This window comes from Prionailurus bengalensis, chromosome E4, assembly GCF_016509475.1.
Source record: "Prionailurus bengalensis isolate Pbe53 chromosome E4, Fcat_Pben_1.1_paternal_pri, whole genome shotgun sequence".
NCBI lineage: Eukaryota > Metazoa > Chordata > Mammalia > Carnivora > Felidae > Prionailurus > Prionailurus bengalensis.
The window spans coordinates 55,454,017-55,464,091 of NC_057360.1; the positions used below are offsets into that span (position 1 = coordinate 55,454,017).

General features: G+C 40.0%; 1 long non-coding RNA gene across 1 annotated transcript; it reads right to left on the bottom strand.

Moving 5' to 3' along the window:
* Nucleotides 1-3,190: 3,190 nt before the first annotated feature.
* On the bottom strand, nucleotides 3,191-7,541 carry LOC122476023. The gene is made up of 2 exons (XR_006295367.1): nucleotides 7,080-7,541; nucleotides 3,191-4,925 (listed from the first exon to the last, which is right to left on the bottom strand). It is a non-coding gene; the product is annotated as an uncharacterized LOC122476023 (long non-coding RNA).
* Between the last annotated feature and the right edge of the window lie 2,534 nt (nucleotides 7,542-10,075).

A 10,075-nucleotide genomic window follows, 5' to 3' on the forward strand; every position in this document is an offset into this window, starting at 1 on the left:
CTATTTAAAAGAAATAAAGAAGGGGGAAATTTCCAATGTACAATACAATGTTCATTTCCAATGAATAATATAAGATTAAAATAAAGACAAACCAGCAGCAAAGAAAATAATTTAGAGCAGTTTAGAATTCACACCTATAAAATATTTTAGTAAAAAGGTCTCAGTTGAAAATATTAACTTTAACAGTGATACTTTTACACAGAATGTGTATATAGGCGTAGGTAAATCTTGGGCCATACTTACATATAATATGGTTCTGGGGTGCCTGATGGCTTGGTTGTTTGAGTGTCCAACTCTTAGTTTTGGCTCAGGTCATGATTTCATGGTCACGGGGTCAAGCCCTGAGTTGGGTTCTGCACTGCACTGAGCGTGGAGCCTGGTTGGGATTCTCTCTCTCTCTCTCTCTCTCTCTCTCTCTCTCTCTCTCTTCCTGCCCCCCCTCCCCTGTTCATGCTCTCTCTCGCTCTCGCTCTCTCTCAATAATAATAATAATAATAATAATAATAATAATAATATGGTTCTAAACAGTTTTAGGTTAAAAAGGCTGTTCTGGCTGTCACCCTGACCAAGTAACCCTCAACTGTCAAATAATAGCTTGATGTAAATAGTTTTAAAATTAAAAATAGACAATGAAACTTTGTGTAATATTGACTCAGCTAGCTAATCAATGATTCTGGAAAGCTTCGATAACACTAATAGGTGATAATAGATTTTTTGACTGCTTACTATGAGTTAGAAACTGTGCACTTATAAGCATTATGTAATTTCATCCCCCCATAATTCTGTGGAGGTTGGTGCTGTCATTAGCCACACAGAATATGCAAAAAGCCTGCTGAGGGCATAGGTATACTGTCCACACTGCACAGCTAGTCATCAGCAGGGCCACCACTTGAATCCAGGTCTGTATTATTCCAGAGTCCAGCCCCTTGACCATGCTGGCTTGGCTTTACTTTGGCCACATCCTGCTTCTCAGTGAACTTTCTAATGTTTTGCTGTATTACTCATTCTGGCTATCTAACCTAAAGATAGCTTGGTTTGGAAAGACGGAATGAAGTTCAATCAACTGGAAGCAAAATGGAATAGACAATAGATAATTTAAAAAGTCTACTTTCTGATCAATGGGGAAAGTTGGTGCCAAGCTGAGGAACCAGTACATGGCCAGGAATAGTACCAGAAGTGGTTCCCTTTTAATCTTCTAGATAAACTTGAATTTGCATGCCAATATGTATTACAAAGATTTTAATACTGTTTATAATAGGAAAAAACACTTGTATGGAACCAAAGGAATAAATACATTCTGACAATTATATGTGACAGAATATACATAACCATGAAAAGAAATTAAGTAGATTCGTATGTGCTAATACAGATCAATTACTAAGATGTATTGTTAAGTTCAAAATCCAGGTGCTAAGGAGTATGTCTGGTAATGTTACAAATATTTTTTAAAGGATAGATACCCAAACTTACATGAAATATAATATCATTGGAAGGATCTACAAGATTCTGACATTAATTGTCTCTGTAGGGGGTGTCTGATTTGGAGAAAAGGGAAAGGCTCCTTTTTTTGAGAGAGACAGAGAGACAGAGAGACAGAGAGCAAGTGGGGTAGAGGCAGAGAGAGAAGGAGACACAGAATCTGAAGCAGGCTCCACGCTGAATCTCAGGCTCCAAGCTGTCTGCACAGAGCCCTATGTGGGGTTTGAGCCCACAAGCCACGAGAACATGACCCGAGCCGAAGTTGGGTATTTAACTGACTGAGCCACCCAGGCACCCCCAAACTACTTTTTAATGTATAATTATTAGTATTGTTCCTTGTGTCATGTGCATGAATTACTTAAGATTATTTTAACATTAATAAAAAATAACAGGTTCAATGTTTATTGACCTGAACAATGGTTAGAGCACATGGGCCATGTTAATCCAGAAACACTGGCCTTGGAAACAGATAAAAATGTTAAATTTGGTTCTATCATAAGCTAGCAGGGCAGAGTTTTTGTACAAGGTATTTAATCTCTCTTTCAGTAACGATTTCATTTATGAGAAATTGGTATCACAGTATCCACTCTACATCTACAAGTTCCTGAGAGATAATACACAGTAAAGCAGTCTCCAAAGTATAAAAAATTGTTGTCGTTGCTGCTGTTGTGGTTACGTGGTGAGGTAGGTTCTGGTCCTGTCTGGAAAGACATGCAATCAGGAAGGCGAGACTTACCACGGGTAGCTTGACGGGCTACGTTGAGGGGTCAACCAAATACTTGCCAAATACTCACTGTACTTAGTACCATATTCCTATTGTTTTGCAACTCGATGTGAAAATATTCATGACTTCCCTTTTAGAGGAAAATATTTGTTTGGAGAAATACTTGAATGAGTCTTTGGGGTAGAACCAAAGGGACCTTGGCGAGACAGAGAGAAACAGTCTTGCTCCTTTGAAAAAGGTGGAGAGGAGAGAGAGAAGGATGAAGGTTGAGACCAACAAAAGGTCGGGGGCTCAGCAATGTGACCCTGCCACACCGTGTGTCACTGAAACAACAAAATGGCGAAGGTGAGCAGAGTTTGGGGGAAGCCAGTAAAAAGGCTAACTATAACATTCACAGGTTCTCTCAAGACAACGGAGGCAGGGAGCATGAGAGGCAGACCCAGAGGCAGAAGCACAAGGAAGTAAAAACTCAAGGACGCCCATGGATTGAGATCCGGCTCAGGTTTATCTTAGGAGAGTAAGGGGCAGGGGCCCCAGCCGACTTCAGGGTGAATGCTATTTCCCCACACAGGTACTTGGCCATTAAAGTTCAATACGCCCTAATGTTAGACTGAGTTTACAGAGCACAACTCCGGGAGAGTCGGCCCAGAGGATTGATTATCCACAATCAGCAGCAGCATTTGTAGGTGAAGCACAAATTGCCTTCCCTGGTGCTTGACCCTTCCAAACCATAATGATAATTGCCACTGTGTTGCAAGCTGGACTTATGAACAACTCAGGGGTTAGTGCCCTCCCCTCAGGAAGGCTACCAAGTAGTAGGGACTGCATACATCTGATTGTAACAAATTACTAGTTTACCTGCTAATCAGTGCACAGTAGGAGGTATTTTGTAATATCACCAAAGCAGGAAACACCACCAGTCTCACCTCAATAAAATGAAATGAGATGAAATGAAATAAAATAAAATCTACTGCTTCTATATACTTCTAGTAAGAAATGAAACAGGCTCAATTTTAATCACGCGAGCAATAAATCAAATATCAAATTTAAAACAATGAACTGCAAAGAGCCTCCTCAAAGTCACTTAGCATTGATAAATTAGTAATGTATTATTAAATTATTCATATCTTTTTTTTTCCTTTGGACTATAATGATATACTGTACACAGCACTGATAATTTACTTAGGCTGAGTCCATTCATTTAATTATGCTGCTAAACTTGGTAGGCCAATTGGTCATCATGAGAGTTTCCAGGCAAGCTAATCACAAATATATAGAACATGTCCCTTATTGTCCCCAGCGGCTAAGTGCTAAAATGCTATTTAGTGCTCAGAAGGTTAATGTCCTGCTTATGTAAATTGTCCAATTTAGCATTCGGCAGCAGTATCATAAATTCTGGCTCCAGGATTTCATTAAACGTATGTTCAAACTAGTTGACCTTAAAGGTTAACAAGCACAAGTTAAACAGGACAATTATTTAACTCACTTCTTATCAAGAGACTGAAGCGTACTCGCCATTTAATGGCTCCGCATACTTCACAATTAGAATTCTTATAAGGTCTCTGATAAAAGTGCAGGTCATGAATTTTCATAAGGGTGTCAGATAATAACTATTTATCTGCACTTGTTTTTCTTTCTTATAAACTTAAACTTTGATCTTAACATTCAATTAGAAATGATTCCACAGAGAAGGACTAGGTGACTCTAGGAGCTAGTGTTCACTTTCATCCGGGTCTGCACGAGGATTTAAAACACGGGATCTGCGTGGCCATTCGTGGAAATTAATGTAAAAGTCAGAGACTCACCGTGAAGTGTGCAGAGCTCAGATGAAGCATTTGGCCCAACACTGAGTTACAGTATCTCCTACTGTTCGGGGGCATTAGATCAAACAGTATTCTTTTCTTAAAAGGCCCTCAAATGCCTATTAATCTCCTGGAGAAATTGCATTGTCCTTTACACTTATATTATTATGGGTTGTAATATGACGTAACTGAAAGTTAGATGATTCCAGGCATCCTTTTCCCTGATTCTTGTTTTCTCTCCTCGCTCTCCTTGGGCATTTTGAAAAATGAGCAAAGCTTGGGGAGACTGCTATCCGGGGCCGTGGTGACGCAGAGACTCGGCCATGGGCTGACGTTTCCTCACACTTCCCTATGTGGCAGGATAGGGCAGTGACTTCAGGCACACATTGCATCGGTGACCGCACACGAAGATTCTCAACGGTAGCCAGCCGCTGTACTCCAGGAAAGGCACAGGAACACCCTCTCCTTGCAGGCTCAACTGTTCCTACTACGTACGCTTTGGGAGATAAAACGATGACTCAGAGCAAACAGGGTCTTATTAATAAATCATGCGCTGAATTTCTGTTAGGAGCTGAAATGGAGCAAAATAGGTCAAAATTGCCTATGGGCACATCTACTGGGGGCATAATAAATAATTTTTTTAATTTGGTAATACTCATAAAAATATAATTAAATGTAACGAGAGGAAAGGGACAGACGGGTGGGTAGGTGGGTGGATAGATATTAAATACCTGTGCTTGGCCCGGTTCTTCTTTTTTGCACTTGTTATTCCCCGAGGTTGCTTATTGTGAAGAGCTATTTAAAGAAATAATACGAGGAAGAAATATTTTCTGGCATGAAAAAATGTGACAGTGTTTTATACCCTCTTGTGTTGCTCTTCATCCAAACTTCATCTTGTGAATATTGGCTTCAAATCCTGCCTGAAAGGGGACATAAATAAAGTGAAATGGCTAATGGACTAAAAACACTTATGATCAGGTTTTCATAACTAACATTATTGATAGCTTCTTTTGCACATGCACTCACACATAGCACAATATCCATTCCTAAAGTAAGATTTAGAGCCCTATTTGCAATAAAAAGGCTAGCACATGCAAATAAAGAATGCGAAAGTGAGGCCAGCAGATGGCATTCCCCCAGAAAGGGAGAAAAATGCCCCCCCCCCACCAAGGCAAAGCTGACCACAGGGGAAATCGAACCCTTCAGATTTCAGACGTGTCTGGGCTTTTCACCACATCCTGGAATGGTCTTCAGGGACAGAGAGTTCTTTAGTCCTTCATTTGGAAACGACCACTCCTTTCTACTTTATGGCATTAGTATTTGAACTTGGCCAGGTACATAGGTATGTGTGTCTGTCCGTTAAAACAACAGCAAGATTGTCATGCAGGAAATGCGACAGTAGAAATCAGGATGGTGGCAAGATGGGAATTATTTTCATAGGATCTGGTGCATTCCATGTCAATTTTGACACAGTCTTCCTGGGTTTTCTCCTCATTAATTTCTCCATGTTAGCAAACACTGTTGAAGAAAAACTTTCCCAATGCCTAGAAATTCATTTGATGTTGAAAAATTTCTTACCAATAATTATTTAAAAATATTTTAGCTGTAGTTACAATTAGAAGATGCTAACAAGGCAGAAAGCATTTTATCTGTCTCTTGCTATTTAGATACAGTTTTGGGGGCATGACTTTTTTTCTATTTTAGTTTGTATCATTCCTATGTCAGCAGAAAAAAACTTTTCCTTCCAAATCTGGACTTTATTATTATGCTATTAAAAATTAAGTCTAGATTACATAGCAAACTGTAAATTAGGGATTTATTAAATTAAATCAATTAGAAAGAACATTTAAGGAATTGGTATAGTTACTCAGGTATACAGTTTCTATTACACTAGAGTCCCCTCCTTCAATTATATTGAAAACACGAAAACAGTGGAATCTTGATGTACTGTCCCCTTTGGGGGGAACTCTGCATCAATATTGGAGTTTGTCTAATATTAGGTACAGCATAAGGAATATAGTCAATGATATTGTTATAGCATTGTATGGTCACAGATTGTAGCTAAACTTGTGGTGAGCACAGCATAATGTATAGAGTTGGGGAATCACTATGTTGTACAACAGACACTAATGTAACATTCCGTGTAAACTACACACACACACGCGTGCACACACACACACACACATATAAATATAGGAGCACCTGGGTAGCTTAGTCAGTTAAGTGTCCAACTCTTGATTTCAGCTCAGGTCATGATCTCGTGGTTCCTGGGGCCAAGCCCCAGGTCAGGTTCTGCACTGACAGCACAAAGTATGCTTTGGAGTTTCTCTCTCTCTCTCTCTCTCTCTCTGCCCCTTCCCTGCTCATGCTCTTTCTCACTCAAAATAAATAAATAAACAAAAATTTTGAATATACATATAAATATATATGTATTTGAATTCTTCATCTCTGCACTCTAGAGAATAGTGGTAAGTTCAAAGTTATACAGCAATCAAGAACAAAACCTAAGGCACCTGAGTGGCTCAGTCAGTTGAGTGTCCGACTCTTGATTTCAACTCAGGTCATGATCTCACTGCTGGTGAGATTGAGCACCCCTTGGGCTTTGCACTCATGGCACGGAGCCTGCTTGGGATTCTCTCACTCCCTCTCTCTCTGTCATTCTCTCTCAACACAAATAAATGAAAATAAAAAAAAAAAAGAACAACAAAATCTTCCTCCCTTTCAGAATCTGATGGTCCCCCAAAGTATTACTACTGAGCGAAAAAAAGTGTTTTATACAGGGAATTGCAACGGGACTTCAAGCATGATACTATCAGTATTTAGGTGCAAGTACTTATTTTTGTCCTTTCTTTTGTCTGAGTTTGAGTGTGATAGAGAACAAAGAAAAGCGTGTCAAGAGGGGTGCGATATGACTACAGATTTGTCATAAGTGGAATAGCCGTTGCTCAGAGCTATGCGTAGGCCTCACTGCCAATAGCAACTACAAGTGTAATCAACAACATCTGCAGGGGAGCTGGAAACCGTGAGACTCATGTGGCCCTGCTCCCGCAGCCCCTCATTCTGCCCACTCTCACCTCCTAACAAAGAAGGGCCAGCAGCCCAACTCCCGAAGCTGCGGGCTAGCATCGATCCAAACAGCGTCCACTCCGGGAAAGGCAGCTCAAATGTATTCCAAGTCATGCAACATCTAGGAGCGTGAATCCTGGTCGACATCAAGAATGGCTGCCAGCTGGGTAAAGACAGACAGAAGATGTGGTGCCTGGTGGTTCAGTCGGTTGTGCTCTCGCTCTCTCTCGCTCGCTCTCTCTCAAAAAGAAATAAATAAACTTCAAAGAAGGATGGAAGACACACTGGAACAAGAGAGGGGAGGTGGTTGTTGTAAGTTGACTTGTCTCCCCCAGAAACAGATGTTGAAATCTTAATCTCTGGTGCCTGTGAATGTGATCTTACTTGGAAATAGGATCTTTTCTATACTGGCCACCCATTATGTGCCGGATACTGGAGTTACAAGTCAGACACAGAAACTTTACTCAAGAAGTGTCATTCTCCTCCAAATCTCAGTTTCCTCCTCTATTAATTTGGGGCTAATTAGGTTAACACCTTATCCATGGGGGAAAGTATAAGGAATGGGTAAGATATAATACATGTGAAGGGCGTTGAAAAGCCCAGTAATATTAGCTACTATTTCCACTGGATTGGAAATTCCTTAAGAGTAAAAACAATTTGCTATTTACCTTTGTATCCCTGCATCTTGCACAATGTTTGGCATTCAGCAAATACTTAATAAATATTTATTGTGTGATTATGAACACCAGTACAGATCAAATTAGTCACATCCTGGTCTGCTCATCTTCATTCAACTAGTATAGCACTTCGAACATTAAACCGTACGATGTGAGAGTGTATCATGGGCATCTTTGTAATCCTCTGCCCCTCACCTGACACAATCCCCGGAACATAGAAGGTACTTGGTATTTATCAGAGTAAAAGCTTGTCAGTTAATAATCATTCTAAATAGAAAACATAAGGTTGGAAGAAGCAGCAGCACTTAGATATGTCTTCTTCGACCCTTTCAGAACTGGTGTCCATATGGCTGCAAATACTGAAGATTTTAGATTTGTAGACTCTTCCCTCCTCAGGCTTTGAAATAACCCTAGCCATGCTTGTTAGTGTATAAGAGGCTGGGCGGACATCAGGCAAGATTTCCATGAAAAAGGGACTTTTCAAGTAACATTTAGATGAGTAGGAGTTGTAAGACTACAAAGACCTAGAAATGGGAGATAAGATAGCATACTTGTAAAACTAATAAAAACCCAGCAAGTCTGAAGCATAGTGAGGAGGAGAGTAGTCCAAGATAAGGCTGAGAGGTAGGCGGGGGTGTGGCCAAGATTTTCAACCTCGGCACTATTGACATTTGGGGTCAGATAATCCTTTGTTGCGGGGGCTTGTCCTTGCTTTGCAGGATGTTTAGCAGCATAATCACCAGACGCCAATAGTACACCCCAGTGTAACACCAAAAGGTCTCCAGGTACTGCCAAAAGGCCCCTTAAGGAACATACTCTCTGGGATGGAGAACCACTTGCAGGCCATGTGAAAAAGGACAAGAGGTCACTACGATCGACTTGCATTTTGAAAAAAAATAAAAATAAAAATAAATCACTCTGCTTAGCGCACGCACGGAGACCAACTGGGAGGCCATTGCAAGAGGTCCACAGGAGGGATTTTGGAGGCTTTGACTAAGATAATGGCAGTAGGATGGAAAGAAGCTGATAGATTCAAGAGGGATTAGGAAGCAAAATATGAATAGTGTTGATAATCTTGCCAGGCATTTTGTAAATGGCCATTTCACTGTTTTATCTGACCCTGCTCAAGACCTAGGAAAGAACCAGCAGAGCCAGGACTTCCTGTTATTGTCTGATTCAATTGGTTGCATCCTTTTTTCAGATCCAGGAACCTTCTCTGCTTATTAGTTATTGCTTATCCCTGTAATTTCTAACTCTACACTTTTTATTAAGGTTGACCTTGGAACTGTGATCTGACGGACACTGTTTGATTTCCACTTGAGGTGAAACTCAAGCAACACATGCCCTTTTCGATTACCTACCTGTTTGTCCCGGAAGCAGGATTACTAGAAGCTTGTCAAAGCTGTTAGCATCTTTACATTGATCTTTATTTTACAAGAAAAACTCAGGAATAATCTCAGTTTTAAAGGAAAAGAAATATTATTAAGTGTACCATGGCCTAAGCATCTGCTGAAGGCCACAGTATGGTCTTTTGGTTATCTCACAGAAAAATCAACAGTCGTCAGAATATATTTATTACCCTACTTAGTGGATTTCAGTAACAATCTCATTATGCCCACCCTCACACAGTACAAGCCTTTCTCCATTAGAAGAAGGAACAAAAGGTCATAGCTTTCCTGCAATTTCTATACACTAATTACAGAGACCCTTTACTAGGTAAGCCTGAACATAATTGGGCCATTACTGAATCCCACCATGAAATCAAAAATATACAATTTTATTCTTATTGGTTTTCCTGTGAGTGAGACACAGATCATCAATGGATATTCAAAGGGTAGCAAGAATTTTATTGATGGGTTTTCCAACTACGAAATTCCAGCTCCAGGGATTCTATTAATATTCCTCATATTAAAGAACCTTATGGACAGGTGGCCATTTGCGACCTCCTCCTGATCCAAAGCAATTCTAAATATCTAGTTTTATAGTTGTGAACCTTATTCAATGGCAAGTTCAGGAAATAATATTGATGCCTATAAGAAAACTTTTCCTTCAGAAAGTCATCAAAGTGTCCTTAAAGCCAGCAGTGTTCCAGGAACAATTTAATAAGACCCCTTCAAAACTGTGTGTAAATATACATAATAACAAAAAGGTAGTACCATTTCAACCTAGAGCTATATGTAAATGTCTGAATTAGGACATCTGAATCTGGTCTCAAGTCACTAAGAGAATCACTTGCTTCATGGACACACTTCTACTCTGGAAGTGAAGTTAGCTGCTAACTCCTATTGCAAAGCTAAACATTCTTCATCCAATTATCTTTCTTCCAG